We start from the raw sequence: 17,390 nt of genomic DNA, 5'->3' as shown, positions 1-17,390 counted from the left end.
ACTTCCCACTTTCATTCTGGAAACTCTTGCTTACTATGAACCTGCAGATGATATCCTTGGTTTGTGTCATTCCCAGTAACAGTCAAAACCCAAAACTATATCAAGAGATGGTCTGAGGTAGAGGAAGGCATTACATAATTTTCTGAGGTTATCCCTAGGAATTGAAAAACATCTCAGAACCCAGGTTTCTTCTTTGGTCACACATGTATTGACATTTTTAGTTTGATTGCCTCAAATTAGGTGTCTTCATGAGATGCCTGTTTTTCAGTAGGTTGAATATCTAGTTTTTCTCTAGGCTATATTAACAGAAAGATGCTGCTTGCCTTTAAAGAGCATGAGATAAGGCTGGTTCTTAAAAAAAAGAAAAAGACAAGTAGAAATATTAATTTCCACACTTAATTCAGGAAAATTTTATTGTGCTGGGCTTGAACTATACTTCAACTGGATCTCTCAGATCCCCAAAGAGAACTGAAAGAGGTCAGTTTCCTTAACACTGTCCATGCTAGCATGCAAGCATGTGGTTATGTTACATCCTATGAAGAGTCATTAGATCTATTCAGAAAACCCCATGAGTGAGTCAAAATATCTCCAGATGGGAAGTGCAGCTCTGTCTAGCCTACAGCACCATGCTGTGATTTAAAACCATGATGAAGCCCCTTGTGAGTGGGAGCCTATACACTCAGTTTAGCCTGTGTACTTAATTTTCAGGATGTTTGCAGTCCCAATGAAATTAAGTTTTCAAGGTCTGAGCTTGTCTTCATTTTTATGTAATGGTTATCAGCTGGCTTCTTTAGGTACTTGACATGATTTACATTATCAGTACTTAGTTCAATGAAGTATTTCTGAAGGTTTTCTGTAAACAGAGTTCATTAAAAGAACTAAAATTTGTTCTATTGACAGACACACATAAAGTTGAAAGGTTAGCATAAAGATACTTCACAAGTGTAAATTGACATAAAACCATTCATACTAGTGTATACATTATTTGTATGGTGGTCTACAATGTTTTTAGCAATTCGCTGTAGTGAGGTTGAACTGGCTTTTTCTTCAAAGGTGTAACGGTGCTGTCTTCGGTGGAATTATCCCGGGAAAGAGAAACAGTCATTGAATAATTACGTAATGTTAACAGTAAAGTTAATTTCAAATGTACATTTTCTGGTAAAAACCATGAATTGGTTGTCTTGAAAGGTAGACAAATGTTAAGTATTAAAGCACCTTCAGATATGGGAGAATGAGTATGTTATGATTTATGTTTCCTTCATTCCTATCATCTTAAATGGGAAAAATGTTATTTCTCAATTGCCAAATAGCTGTATCTGGTATTTGTTAGATTATGATTAACAATAACCATTGACAGCTAGCACCTCAGAGCAAGCCAGCTCTTCTCGTTTTACAACTGGTACTTCAGACAAGATTTAATCAAACAATGAAAATATACAATGTTTATCTTAGCTACTATGCAGGTCTTCACAGACTGAGGGTTGGTTGTGCAGATGGGCAACAAAACATAAGAAACTTTTCAGGTCACCCCCAGAAAACAGGTGCAAACCTAGCTTTAATGGGAACCCGTAATTTGGCTTGCAGTAGCCTCATAGAGGACCCCTTTGCCTGCTTGGGTTTGTTTGTTTGTTTTTTCTGCCAAGAGTGGGAATAATTTGTGCAGATGGAAAGGCTGATAAAAGTATTGTTTCTAGGGCCATGTTTCTAAGTGGGATCTCTTTCCAAGCCAATCGCAGAGCAACTTCTGCAAACCCCACCTAAAGCAGCCAGCCGGAGAGAAGGAATAACTTCACCCCCTTACTATTGTCCTTATCCTTTTGTATTTTGGCTGACACGTGCAATGTATTAATCAGTCAGAATCTGGCCTGCAACACAATGTGCGAGAAAGCGACTTACATTCTATTGAGTGGCCATAATGTCTCACTGCACTAAACATGCTCATCAAAAACAGGCAAACCCATTAAGTTTATATTAAGAACCGTTCCAAATACTTAAAACTGGAATTGCAGCCAAAATTCCCACAAAATTGGAAATGATTAAATTATAGTCTGTTTTTAGTACATACGAACACATGTGTGAATGCAAACACATTCACACACAAGGAAATGTACATGCAGTTTGGAAGCACAGCCTGTGCTTCCCAGTTGCAAAGGGCTAGGGAGCGTTGCTATCACAGGGAAAGCTGTTCTGTGATGTTTCTGGTCCTATGGAAGCCCTGACCTAAGAAATCAGTGTTTTTACGTTTTGGCTCCACTCTTCCCTGTTGTTCCTTGTACCACAGAAAACAATAAAAACCCAAGAATATGGAAAGGGGGTTTCTGTCTTCTAAGAAAGGAAAGTATAGTGTCCAGGATGAGTGACAGCAAAAGTAAGACCACTACTAATGAGTTAAAGGAATGAGTCTTTGAATTAGTCTTAGCAGTAAAAGACACTAAAAGACACAAATGCTTATGAAATGAGCAAGTGCCCTGAGCAAATATTCCACTGCCCACATTAGACTTACAATGATGGAAAACACTAAATGATAACCTCATTTTATGATCTCTGAGTGTAGATACATTTCTGCTGCATTTACTCCAAATTTCAGAGTGCTTCCGGTGGGTCATCCACTGAATGCAGAGGAAGAACCTCATCCGAAGCCTGATCAAAGCATCTAAGGGAGTCAGTTGGAAAAATTTTGACTTTAATAGTTAGTAGGAGGCAATAGCAACACTAACCTATAGAAGCATCACAGAAGATCTGTATTTAAATATAGAGCCACACCTCATAAATGCTAACAGCTTATATATTCACTTAATATAACCTTTCTGAATCACTCCTGAGGGAGACTCTTGTGACCCTTGTCCAGAGCCATAGTGCTCCCCAGATGAAGAGTTACAGAAATATGTTCCTGTGGACATTGGTAATTATAAATAGCCTGCAGAATAAACATTAAAGAGATTTAAGGACCAAGGCCATGAAGAAGTAAATCACCTGTGAATGTACTAAAGTATTAACGACATGCAAGTTGAAAATCCCCAAGCTGCTCTGAGTATCTTCAGGCAGTGTACAAAGGCTTGGCCGTGGTTATAGCTAGGCAACAAACCTCACTTGTGCATTGCAATTGTAAGTGGGGTGTCCCACAGGAACCTGTGCACCAAACTGGAAGGAATTATGCCAGTTAACCCTCTCAAAGCAATAGAAGTTCAAGATTTCAGGTTCTAGAAATGCTTAGGAGCCCCCAGGCTTACTCCCTCAGCAAGAGGAGTAAAGGGCTTGCCTGTCCTCCAGAATCAGTGCTTTCTTGGCCTTTCTTCAGCTGTATCATGGAGCTCAGCTCTGAGCAAGCTTTCTGCAGCTACATACTTTGCCACCAGCTCTGTACAACAAAACAACAGTGGGGATTTTAAAGGGATAATTAATACAAAAAAGTAATTCTGATTAAAGCAATATCAGTCTTTACAAGTTTTACAAAGAAACCAACAACTCAATTTTATTAGGAACATGAGTTAAAGCTATATTTTATCTTCCAGAAAAGAGCTACCTGCTGATGTTGGGCTGAGGAAAAAAAAGGCAAGAAGGCTAAATGGGAAACTGGAGTCTGTAGTATGACGAGGTCAGAACTTTTGCTGACTTGTAAATAACCCAGCCAAAGACTGGGATGAAGTGTGCTGGGGTCATACAAAGTATTCATGACAAATGCCAGAATTGCACAATCTCATAACTGTAATAATACTTGCTTTCACCCTTTCATTTATCAATTGCAGTATTGCTTGTGCCAAGTCTGTAGTTTAACTGCACATTCTCTGGGAAGCAAATGTGTTGTCTTTGTATTCAAGGAGGTGCCTGTAACACTTTTGGGAGCCACAATTATTGTAGTATAGTTCTATACATTGCTAGCATTCATCTACTGAAAAGCCTTTCTGATACAACAGTTCCACTCTACAGTATTCTCCTCCCCTCCCCTCCCCTCCCCTCCCCTCCCCTCCCCTCCCCTCCCCTCCCCTCCTCTTTTTTCCCCCTTTTCTTTCTTTTTCTTTTCCAAGCAAAAAGAGAAGAGCATAATGCCAGATGTATCAAACTGCTGGGTTTACAGTCTGCTTAGCAACACCAGCAGCCTTACTGACAATGATCCCAGTGACAGGAAACATTTCACAATAAAGCCGTTAGCCATGATGTGGTTTGCAGATCCAGATGCATGTCTCTAAGAGTTGACTTTTTTTTTTTCCTTACCTGATTTTATATTAAAATCCCTGGGAAGTCTGTGCTGCTAAATGCACATATACCATTTCTATTGGCCCATGTATATTGGGAATGATATGCCTATATCTGGTGCCTGTGAAAGTACTCCTGAACACTTTGAAAGGCATGTGGAGCTCATTTGCATTTCTCTCTTAAAGCTGGGAGAAAAATATCTATTTTGTGAAAACAGACATTTCCTTGTGAGAAGTATGTAATTTTTGGTTTCCCTCACAGTAATCTAGAGAGAAGAAAAACATACAGCCTTTCCCGCTTCCCAGTTCTCTTTATTAACTTTACATATCTGGCAGAAGAAACGTTCCTCAAAATGTCTTCCATATGATCCATTTCAGCTAATCTTATTCTGAATATCCAATTAATCTGAATCATATCTACTGAGATATTTAAAGGCCTGATTACATTAGAGATATCTACATCTGTCTAATATTACATCATTGATGAGATGATACCAAATGATGATCCATGTCAGTAAGTAGCTGTGAATTACAAGCACACATACAATCAAGTATTTAATTTACAGGCTATGTATTAATGTCCACACAGCTAACATACATGTACTCTTGAAGGTGCCATTATTTAAATATTGTGAATCCTGATTTGAGTTCTGTATTTCACAACAGTTCTTTGAGTCAGCGAGTATTGTAATACATGATTTTAGGGAAATAAAATTGAAAAAACCCTCTAAGTCACCGAAGCAGTTCAACAGATGCCTCATTTAGGAGGGTTGCAGCGTGTTTCCCTGGCTTCCAAACAAAACTGAGTTCTACAGTGGAAGACCTAATGCTGTAGTGATACTGTGATTGAGGAAGAGAGCATAAGAGATGAAGGACCATGTCTGTGTCTTGGGACCCAGCAACAGCAAGAACCTTTATTACTTAAGGATGCCACTGCGTGAGGGGAATTATTTGCAGAATAAGCTCTCCTCAGCATGAGTAAGTCAGGGTGAATTGTTCAATAGGCAACAGTTTTGTTAGAAAACAAAATCCTAGGAGGACTGCATCTCATTTTTTCCCAATTAGTCTAAGAAAAGATGACCTAAACTAAGACCAGACTACAACAGTTCTTTGAGATTTTATTGAGAGATAAAGAATGAAACTAATTTTAAATCTTTCAAAACTGATTACAAATATGAATCCATTTCAGGAATGAGATAGTTTTAATGGAATAGGTATTTTAGCAATATTTAGTATTTATGACAGACAGTTTTCTAAACAAAGCTGCCAAATAATAATAAAATTTTACTTGGCAATTTTAAGCTATGTTTTGTTTCAAAACATAAAGTGTAGAAATTTGAAAAACTTACTTCATGATGCTTGAATTCTCTCCTTAACTTGCCTTTACCATTGTGTCAGCTTGGAGGTACACAGCGTATTTCACCTGAATCTACCAGCTGTTTGCCACAATCCCAACTCTGCTACTTCTTCTCAGACCATTCTTGTCTCCTGGTGCCTTTATGAAGAATCTTTAGTAGATAAAAGCTACCATGAATTTTTCTCTTTACCTTCTTTTCTCTTCCATTTAGCTTCTTTAACTACTCTTCTCTCAGTATTATTTTGTGTCTATTTTTCCCTAACCTGCTGCAATTTACCAATATCCAACCTTTTCTGCCTCCCATCTTGGATTCCGCAAATGTAATTCCCCCAGCTGAGGAATTGTTAGAAAACTGACAGAAGAAATGCCATTACTTTCTTTACAGAAACTAGGCTGAATGTCAAAGTGGGATTACTTCAAACTCTAGTATAAGTACAGTTTTTCTTCATTTAGGGTGAAATACTTTCTTCTGGAAAAACCTTGAAGAAACCCCTACATGCTTCTATGTCATTCCTTGAAACCCAGCAGTGCACAGACCTACCAATATCATTGTGGAGCTCAGGGAATATTTTTTTAATGGGGAGGAAATTTACCTCCATTTTGTCTTCATCTCATATCCTTCAGTAATCAGGTGATGGTTGACAGCTGTTTACATTTTCTAACATCATTGCCTACTGTTAATACTAGTTTTTATTGCCATGCTTCAAACTGGCATATAGTCGAGCTCTTTGTGCTCTATATTGTTATATGCTGTAATTTAATTTTGCTATATTCTATGAATATCACTTTACAGAGGTCAGAAAAACTCAAGAGCTAGAAATGTCCTTGTTGCTTCCTTATGCAAGAGATTAGCTTGTTTGCCAAATCAACAGTGCATCATTTAATTCCTGTTTGTATTTATTTTATTCTATCATCTGTGAAACTATGTATAATATATGGGTTATCAGAAGCAATACATATTGAAATATGCTTTATAAATCTTAATCAATTCCTCAGGTTTTCTTATGTTCACAGTACATTAAAAAATCTGGAGTTAAAATTATTTTTTCCTGAGCAATAGATATTAGCTCTAGTCCTGGTATTAACCACATGGAATTTTTTAAATAAGTAAGCGTTTATTGTCGTTGTCTTTTACCTAATTCAGCAGAAGCTTGGTAACCGCTAGACTCCATCAGTGGTGGTATCCTGGTATGACTTGAAGCCTTCACATAAGGTCCTTTTGTGACCACTAAGTACCAGTGGCTAGTGATGAAGGGTGTCCAGGTAACTAGGTTATGTCTTGGGTGTAGCCATTTACTGTCCAGATATTTCTAGTTACCAGATGGTTTGTTGGGAATTTGTTTTGAGAAAGAGCACTGCTGCTTAACCATCTTTTATTTTTGCTACAATTTCTTATGAATAATGCCACAGCTTTATTTTTTCTCTCAAGTGATTAAACCTGGTTTTGCTCCCTTAGAAATTAACCAAAATGTCAACATCTTCTGGCCTCCAACAAATTATAATTTCTCTTTGTCCATTTAATATTGCAAGAGATAGTGTCGTGATTCAGTAATGCATTGTTGCATTTCCCTGCTGTTTGTCATGCCCAGGTGTTGGTTATCTCTTGTCTTTCACTTCCATTGCAAATTATTTTGGGCAAGGGCCAGGTGCTTATTATTTGCTCATTGCCCAGCACAGTGTAGTGGCAGAAGACTGGTAAAAACAATTCTGGTGTATATTTTTGTGCAAATATCAAATCTGGACAGTTTTTATTCCTGGTAAACATATTTCTGGAATTATTATTTATCCTCCTGTTTGTATATACTTTGCAGAGGTGGGACATGACACTGCTGACATGGGTAAGCATGCTACAGACATTAATCTACAATGTACAATGAGGAAAAGAATCTGTTTGGCCAAGATGAACATGTTTATTACAAATTTAATTGATTAAAAGGGTGTAAATCCATAAGCTATTCAGAGAAGGGAGATATGAGTAACATGTTCAGTCACTTTTAAAGAACAAAATCTGTATACTCATGAAATCCTTGTATCATACTGTATTTGGCTACAAAGCTCCCATTTTCAGTAATATTATGGTTTCACTATATGCTTTTGTCCTTACTGTAATGAAATAATTTATTTATTGTTAAGTAATGAAAGCAGAAAACAAAAGAAAATCAACTACATAATATGTTTCTGCAAAGAAAAGGAACCAAAGCTGTTTAGGCAAACTGGCCTTTATGTTATATTGGGAGAATAATGAAGTATGAAGTCAAGTTTGCCATTAGAAATATTTTTGTGTATGTGTGTGTGTGCATTTGCAGCCACATTCAGACACAAAGCCTCATCTGAATTCTGCAGAGGCTATGGGGATTTTTGCTATTTAAAGATGAAGTTCCCAGCAAAGAAAGCTTGAGGGTGGAAGCTGCACATTTAAGGTTCCTTGGTTTTGTATGGGGACGTACGTACCAGAGTGTAAATATAAATTATTCCTTTATGCTCCTGATTTAACATTTTCTATTTGTTTATTTTGTTTTTCTTTTGCTTAGCAAAATCCCCAGTTTTTCAAGTTCTGTCCAAGCGAGAAGCCAGGGAGCTTTTACATACCTAATGTTTATTAGTGAACTAATTGACTAGTTCCCCTCTTCAGTCCTTAAGTGTTCTCACATTTTAGGCAATCACTCTGTGTCTAATTTGTCCACTTTCCAAATCACTTTCCCAACTTTCACTGATGAAGTCAATAGGTTGTAAGACCACCATGACTGCCTCTGCCGAGAGCTCTGCATTAGGGGAGTGCTGTGTGTTTCAGCCCTGATAGCCTGGAGTAACTATTAGTTCTAATTGTTGAATGGTTGAACGCTTTGAAGGACAAACGTATGTCCTAAGGCTGTGGCCCTGATGAATGCAGGGGTTTCTTTCACTTGTCATTAGTAATTGAGGGTAAATTAATATTTACTAAGCAGAGTTTCACAGAAAATGGAATGCATGACAAATCTAAGGAAAAAATGCCACAGGAGAAAATGTTCGTTCCTTTAACACTTTGAACTCAGTTGACAGCAATTAAAAAACAGCTAGTGGAAACTTGGGATAAGTTAATAATTTTATTACTTTTCTCCCCTTATAATAACAATCATTTTCTCTCCCTTGGAATATAAATATTATAAACATTCTAGATGCATAATATATGTAATCAATGGGTGATACCCTCTAGCTAGAACTGAAGAACTGCTGATGTTTTATACAAAATGGATTTTATTCACAATATGTGGTAATCCATTGTGTCTGTATGTGTATTTACAGAGACGCTACATAGACACCCGCTCCTATGTAGCACTGTATTTATTTTATAAATCTGAAAATTTTACACAGATATAGCTTGTCGGACCAAACTGTGACCTTTAAACATGAGAGGTTTTTGTCATATGTGTATACATACACATTCACACTTTTGTTTGATGTTTCTTTAAAGCATCATTAAAGCCTTGAAGTGATACATATGTAGACTGAATACTTAACGCTGATAGAATTAAATATGGAGTAGGCACTACTCAGTGCAAGTCTTCCTAGTCAGCTCCATAAGAGGACTTTTTCCAGTGTTCAGCTATTTAGCAACACCAAATGGAAGCACAGAACTAAAACTGGCAGGTTGTCCACCCCAACAGAGCAATACACAGAAAACTGTGTGAAACAGTAAAGGGGCACCCTTGAATGGGATCAAATCCTAGAGTGTTCAGTTGACTCAAGGTCTTGACTCTACTACTGAGCCTCTGCCGCTCAGCTTTGCTGACTGAGCTGGGGCAGACACCACTTGTGTGACACACTGTGTAGGAGCAGTTTGCTGCCAGTGGAATGACCTCTCCTCCAGCCAGACACCACCTTGGACACTTTTTTTGCTAGGGCCCCATCACACCAGGAGCTGGGCTGAAGAGTGATAAAAGGGGATTTTCCATGCTCAGGCACAGCTGTTTTAGATGAGATTCAGAGCACAGACCTGGTGTAAAACAAGGTGGGCTGCAGTCTTGAGAAAAGAGGAAAGGAAACTTTCTGTAACCAGTATGTTCCCTCAGTCCTTGCAATGCGAGCAGCTAGTATGCCCCCGGCATCACAGATAAACCATAGGCTCCTCTGTCTTAACTGACGTGTCAAAGACATGGGGACATTCTGGCTCCTGCCAATCCATGCATTTAAATGTCTTTATGGTGACATCCTAATATCCCTTGACAAATGAACAGGAGTTAGGATTGCAACTTTATGCAAGTAAAAGATGTTTTCAGATGAAAGAAATCTAGCCCGGCCAGTTAAACCAGATTTAAGTCTGCTATTGCTAAGAAAGCCACATGAAACATCCTTACTGGAATTTAAAAGCTCCAAATTAAATGTCATTATACAGCACATACATTGGATTCGTCTGTCTAAAGTCCTTTGGAATAAAGCAAAAACATTTTTTTGGGTATATATAGTTGAGAAGAAAATTTTTTTACAAAGCTGGCTCTTTAATGTGGAAACAGCAAAAGTCACTGCTAAGACTGTGTGAAATCTCAGCTTAATCTTCATTAGTCATACAAATCTGTTCCTCATTTCTAGACATTTCTGCTTTTAAGTAAAATGCTTTCACAGGTAGCCCTGATAGAACTTCACTTCCAAACACGTGAAACTACAAAATACTCATCTCTTTCCTGGAATATATGACTCCTCGTGGAAGATACTCCCTAGGTTTCTGCAGATTAGAAAGAACAAAACAAAACCACTTTCTAAAGTCCCAGTGGAAACTCATTAGACACCAATGCATCCTGCTCTTTAAGAAAACAAATGTTATATGGGAAGCAGTGAAATTTACACCTGGGCAGCTGCCTGCTGCCGTGCTGCCCTGCCTGCAGCAGTCTGAGCTGGCTTCCTCACCCTGCAAAAAGCCACATTTGATTGCCAGTTTGGTGTAAGTCTTCCTGCTCAGAACAACTGATCTGCTTTTTTCTTTCTGAGATTGTAAATCTTTTTCTTTAAAAGGGGAAATATTTCCAAGAGCTTAATTAATTTAGTATAACAAGGAATTAGTCCAAAATGAGGGGAAAAAAAACCCCAACCAAAAACCCTTCTCACGTTAACTCCTGACACTGCGCTATACAATTTCAAAGAAAGCATGTCTTACTAGGGGCTTTAAGAGCTCAACTTCCCATTAACACCACTAATAAAAATGTAATTAGAAATGTAGTTTCATTTTCTCCCTCCAGCAGAGCATTACTGCATTCCTCCCCTACACAGGCTCAGCGTTTTGGAGGTTGTAGTTAGCAGCCAACAAGATGTGTCCTTTTGGCGGAACTTACCACTTTATGAAAGATGTGGTCAAGATCCCAAAGAACTGTATTGATACCAGATGTAGTCTTGTCACTAAGTCTTAAACCAAGGCTCTCATGAATCTTAAGTTTCCATTTTCTCTTTCTGCTCTGTTACAAGGAAAAGAGTCTAAGTGAATTACTGTCGATGTCGCTAGCAGAAGCAGTTTTTATTTGAAAATAGACGTCATCAAGGGAAAATGTTATACAAGAAACTATGTCGAAACACATTTTTACTAAATTAGGCAAGCTGAAGTTGTCATGTCTTAATTAAATGAATGCTTGCATAAATATGTTAGTATCTCTAGTCAGAATCGGTAGTCCTCAAAGTCAACGCTGCATTGCTGGTTTAGTTTCTAGAAAATAAAGGCACTGGCTTTTTAATGTTAGTACTGTATGTGTTGCAAAACAAAACAGAAACAATTCTCATTGGTGAAAGATTTCAATAAACTTTAATAATATCCACATGTACAATAAATATTTCTGGGCCCTCAAGCACTTGTATTTCCTTTTGAACTTGTGAACAAAAATTGATTCAAGGTGACAAATTTGTAATCCATTATGATGGATGGAGCTGCCTTTTAAAAAAAGATAATGGTATATCATTTATATTTTCTCCGTGAGTAGATCTGGGAAAAAAAAATATCTAAAAGGAAGCCCGCTGTAATGCAATAAAGTAAAAAGAGTCAACTGCAGTATTAGTTTTTATTGAAGCAAGTACTACTTAATTGGGAGTTCAAACAAAGGCAAATGATACAAATATTGCTTTTGGCTACCACAACTGTCCTTGCAGCCACCTGGATTAAACCAATATATTAATTACATATTTAACATTAATTAAGTAAACTATGATTTTTGAATTAAATTTTCAAGCTGGAAAAACAAGTGTCATAAGATTAAACAGAAACTTGTGTGAATATTTCTAAACATATTTGCAAAGTACAGCTTTGCCATTAAAAGCTCATATGCTACAGTTTTGCAGTACATAACAGAAAACAACTGTTGCACGTGCGGTATAATAGCAAAAGTTGATTTCTTAATGGTATTTAGTGTATTTACATATTTATTCCCCACTACCTTGTAGTTTTATTAAACCTGCTTCCATTTAAATTCAAAACATCATATTAAAGATTCTGAAGGCAAAGAAGATTGTACTCAGAGCTCATGGTCAGGGTGCACACAACACGGTGTTGAAAGCCTTGCAAGGAAAAAAGGACATACTAAAGATACCTGCAGAGTGACAGGGGAATAGTAACTCAGCCCACCTCTCCTTTTTACCCTGCAGTGACATCGAGTGTGTGCCGTGTTGGAGTAAAGAGAGACAGAGTTTGGCCACAGATGGGAGGGTAGGCAGGTTCTGCCCTGTGCTTATTTGTTTATAAGAGAATAATAATGAACCTGTGCTAAGGTGACTAAAATGGGTATCTGTCAACACAGCATATTTTTGCTTAAAAAAGAGAGGAGGCTTTATGGGAAAAGTCACATGAATTAAAGGGTGTTTGCCAGATAAATGCCACTGGCTTGCTGCACCGGCTGGCTCTATGTGTAGATCAGATACAAAATGGGCTTTTCCTTTATCTGCTTTCCATAAGGTAATATCAAAAATAAAAAAAGAGAAGATAATCGTAGACTGTGCTTTTAACTAAATTATGAGAGGTGCCACACAGTGGTGATCTGCAGGAAATGTATACTTCCCCATTCTGCAAAGCTTTTAGAGGCCTTACGTGAAATACAAGAGAAAGATGTAAAACCAACAATAATGTGTAGCTAGTAAGAGCTAAGAAAAGCATAGCAAAAGTATGCAATAAATAATCAGTGATATAAACCATTACAATGAGCCCTTCTTATATATCTGAAGCCAGATGCTGTTCCAAATTACATCACTGTAAATCCAGAATAGTTCCACTGGAACCAATGAATCTACTCCAGATGAGAGAAGAATTTTGTCTGTGATCTATTCACTTCAAATCAGTTCATATCCATATGTCCATCGTTTACTGTAGCATTTTTTTAAATGAAGAAAATACTTAAAATGATCCAGTGATCTCCAGCATAGTGGTTGTCTGAAAAAAGAATCTTTTCTAACAGGTGAGCTTCTGCCTACCACATTACTTTATTCAGTTTATTAACAGAAATCAACAGATTAAGTTCATGTTGAAGGAGAAAGAATACTAAGCCATCTCTTACTTCTAATTTCACATATATAGTGGCTTGAAACCAGATGGACTACTTAAAAGGCCTGCCTGTTACACATAGTTGTCAAAGCACAGCAGAAATTAGAGAAGTTTACAGCAAGTTGCAGCCCTCTGCCTTGCATGTGCAGTGTATTTAGATCTACAAAGCAAGTGCAATTGCAGCAGATCTGCTCTTCAAGTGCATGCACATGAATGATGGTAGATGCCAGGGCTCCCTGCCACATCACTTTTGTGACACAGCAGAAATTCATCATTACAGAAGGTTGTAGACTTTATTTCCTCTAGAGAAAATGGTAAGAAATAGGGTACAGATTACAGAAAATCCTCTGCTTTTCAAGTATACCTGCAGCATACCTGATGGTGAGTGATGGCACGTTATGTGTATGTTAACAAAATTATTTTCCTCTTGATTTGCTCATCATCATAGATGGACATTGTGTTACAGAAAGTAATTTGCTTTGCATTAACCAAGCAGATGAGACAGTATAGTAGGAGCAGAGATATAGTAGGGGGATTTAGAGTGCTTACATTAGGTACCTTTCTCTCCTGCATGATTGATTAATAGTCAGATGTCTCCAAAGGGCTAAAGGCTTGTCAACAGAAAGCAAAAATTGCAGGGGTGTTTCTCATCTCTTCCTTGAGGGAGTTCAGACTTCTGATTCAAGACTGTAAATGTGTAGCTTTTATCTACTGAAAACATCAGCTTATGTTGTGAATATAGCTGCCTCATTGAGCAAGAATCACCATTTCCAAGAGCCACTCAGATTAGTAACAAGTTGCTCTTTGCCTAAGAATGCATGTATTTGAATATAGGTGTTTGAATATGTTTCTGGGAAATGGAAAACATGGGTAAGATTCCTTACAGCTCCAGAGGTAATTTGAATTCACAAAGACGACTGGCCATGCCACCTCCTGTTCATCCTCCCACCCCTGTTTAACCATGAGGGTTGAAGGCCTCTGCCTCTTTCACAGACAGTGGTTTTCCTCCCCACCCTTGAAGGTACTCCTCACCAAACTGGGAGAAGAGTAAGTGGGAAGCAATCTGTTTCTACAATACAGCATCAGGGACCTAATGTGGAAGAGCAATGCCAGATCTTTTGTCCTGTTTGCCCTTCATCTTTGGTAATTTGGTGGGTTTTCAGCTGCTTTGAGATGCTGGCTACATTATAGAGCTGCATAATGGGAATGGGAATAGTTCTGGGAGCAGAGCCCTGCTCCATCTCTCCAGATGAGTACCAGAACCATGAGGCTGTGCAGCGCAACCCCCTTTATCTTGCCCTCCTGCTGATGCTTTGACTTTTGGACACCAGAGGAAACAATGGTTTGACGTCTGCAGGAGGGCTAACAGTCCCCGTCCCACTGCCCAGCCCAGCCTTTGGGTTTGCCTCTTTCTGTCAAAAAGTAGGCTTAGATTTCCTCAGGGTGAGAAGGTTATTGACCCTTAATTTGTTACTCCATGGATTAGAGCTGTTTGGCAAAGCTGAGTTTTTCTAGAGATGTTTCTGAAGGAATGTGTCCATAGCTGTTGCCTTTGGTGCTGATCTTAGTACTGGCCGTGCGTGAACTTGCTCAGGATATGCCAAACCTTGGACGCCTTCCAGGGCATAGGTTGTTATACAACAAGGTCCTATACCATAGGTTCTATACCATGAAATCCTAAGTGCCTCCTGTCTCGGATCTCCTGGCACCTGCCTACACAGACTGAAACATGTGTTTCCACACAAGCCTGAGCAGCTGAGGTACTTGCCAGTCTGAGCAAAGGTAAGCATTTCTGGGATTAAAGGTTGCTTCAGACTGTGGTTTCAGTTACTCTCTGAAGACCTGTGTGGCACAGAAATGGTGCTGTGGTTGTCCCCAGGGTGTGCATTCAGACGTGCTCCTGACTCACGAGTTGCAGGTGCAGATTCCAAGTACTTCTAGCTGACAGTCCACCTGAGCAAGCACTGACCGCTTCCTCTTCCTGGTTTCCATGGGGAGGAAACTGATAACTACAGCCTAGTGGGAGTTTTGGTGCACTTTGGTAGTTAAGTGTCAAGGAAGGAAGACTCCCGTTCCAGCTGACTTCTGAGCATTTAAACAGGAGTTAAAGAGTTACTCATTCCACTTTCCCAGTGGTATTAAGTAGAGGTTGTTCCTCTGATCTCTGAACTCCAAGATGATTGTCTAAGCTGAATTTTATACAAGAGATCCATCTTTATTATAGTATTATAATACAAGATGGAATTCACAGAGCTTTGGCACAGCTGCAGACACTATCTTAAGCATGGGTTATTGCTTTTCCTTTCCACTGTTTCATGGTTTGCAAGGCTCACAGCAAGCTTATCTCCCTGCAGAGCACAGAAAATTCCCTTTGATTTGAGGGGAGTTAGGGGAGTTACCTGTAACATATACAGGAGAATAGGACCTTCAATCTTCTTTTAAAAGTGCCCAAATAAATGCTGAACAGGGGTTTCAATTTTACATTGAAAATAACTGAGTCGTGGAGTTGTTCAGCAAAGAATGAGAGAACACTTCTGAATCTGTCATAAACCCTTTTGTAGTGGCTCTACTATTAGACTCAAAATTGCAGGATTCTTAAAAATTCACATACAAAACACAGCTTATGCACGTCTCTGCTTTGGTCTGCAAATTTGTGCTGTTGAGCGTCATATTTTTGGCAACACATGGCAACAACAACTTACAGTGGTAGAAAATAGTCTTGAATGCTGCTGTTGAAACAGAATCCATTCATGGTGTTGTCTCCGGCTGGAATTCTGCTGGAGCCCTACAACATTGCCACTGAGAATCACCTCTGTGCATTGATTTTCATCAGTTTTATATGCTCTAAAATTCAGCTTGCAACTGATCCACATCTCCGTCAGAACAGTGATTTTTTTTTTCTTACTATGCTATTAACTAGAGGGAGTAAAGGTAAAGGTAAGTGAAATTACCTCCTTAAAACTCTGTAAATGTCTTTTTAGAATAAATACAAAAAATGAACATAATGCATGAGTCTTAAATCACATACAGCCTGATGTAACTACTACTGGTAGCTGAAATGCGTATGCTGTATTATATGATGCTATTAAATAGAAGGAGAAAGTTCCAAATTTTTAAGAGTTATGAAAGTTAGAGAAGCCAGAAAGTCCTTCAGGGAAGAATTTCTAAAGGGTGTATTAGAAATAAGAATGGTGAAGGAGAAAGTAGACATAGGAGCGCAGAACATTTTTGCAGCACATTGAAAATTCTCTTTCTTCTAGAAGATATTTTTATCTTTCTTTTAAACAGCATTTTTTATTCTTAAGTAATGTAGGATTACCATTCCTTACGTATTACCTGCCTGATGAAAAAAACAACCATTGACCTTGTGCCTGGAGGCAAGGGTGAAAAAACGACTATATGTAGATTAAAAATATTTTTCTGACGTCCACTGAGGCCATGCATTGTAAGTAACTTATTTCACATTTCAGAGTAAAATCTGTTTTATTTTCTCCCAGAGTTTTGTGCAGAATATCTACATATTGGTAAACTCTAACCTAAATTACATTGGCTTGAAGTTAGCAGCTTGGCTATCCAACTAATGTGACCACAGTGCAGTAAAGTATTTGATGGTAACATAAGGTCTTTTACCTGATCCTTGGTGTCATGGTTTAACCCCGGCCAGCCACCAAGCCCCACGCAGCCGCTTGCTCACTCCCCACACACTGGGATGAAGGAGAGAATTAGGAGGGTAAAAGTAAGAAAACTTGTGGGTTGAGATAAAGACACTTTAATTAGTAAACCAAAAGCCACAAACACAAGCAAAGCAAGGAATTCATTTACCACTTCCCATGGGCAGGCAGGTGTTCGGCCGTCCCCAGGAGAGCAGGGCTCCATCACGCATAACAGGTACTTGGGAAGACAAAAGCTATAATGCCAAATGTCCCCCCCTTCCTTTCTCTTCTCCCAGCTTATATAGTCAGCATGACATTCCATGGTATGGAATACCCCTTGGGCTAGTTCAGGTCAGCTGTCCTGGTTGTGTCCCCTCCCAGTTTGTTGTGCCCCTCCAGCCCTTTCACTGACAGGGCCTGAGAAACTGAAAAGTCCTTGACTTAGTATAAGCATTACCCAGCAACAACCAAAAACATCCATGTGCTATCAGCATTGTTCTCACACCAAAACAAAACACAGCACTGCACCAGCTACGAAGAAGAAAATGAACTCTGTCCCACCTGAAATCAGGACATTTGGCCATTTTTACTTCTGTATGCTTTAACTTTTGTAGCTGAAAGATGTCTGTGATGCTTATGTTAACTTCAATTTAAAGTCAAACACACTCATTTGCTTCATTAAAGATCATAGAACTATCTTT

Source organism: Falco rusticolus, chromosome 1 (genome assembly GCF_015220075.1).
Source record: "Falco rusticolus isolate bFalRus1 chromosome 1, bFalRus1.pri, whole genome shotgun sequence".
NCBI lineage: Eukaryota > Metazoa > Chordata > Aves > Falconiformes > Falconidae > Falco > Falco rusticolus.
Note: the sequence above shows the minus strand (reverse complement) of the source record.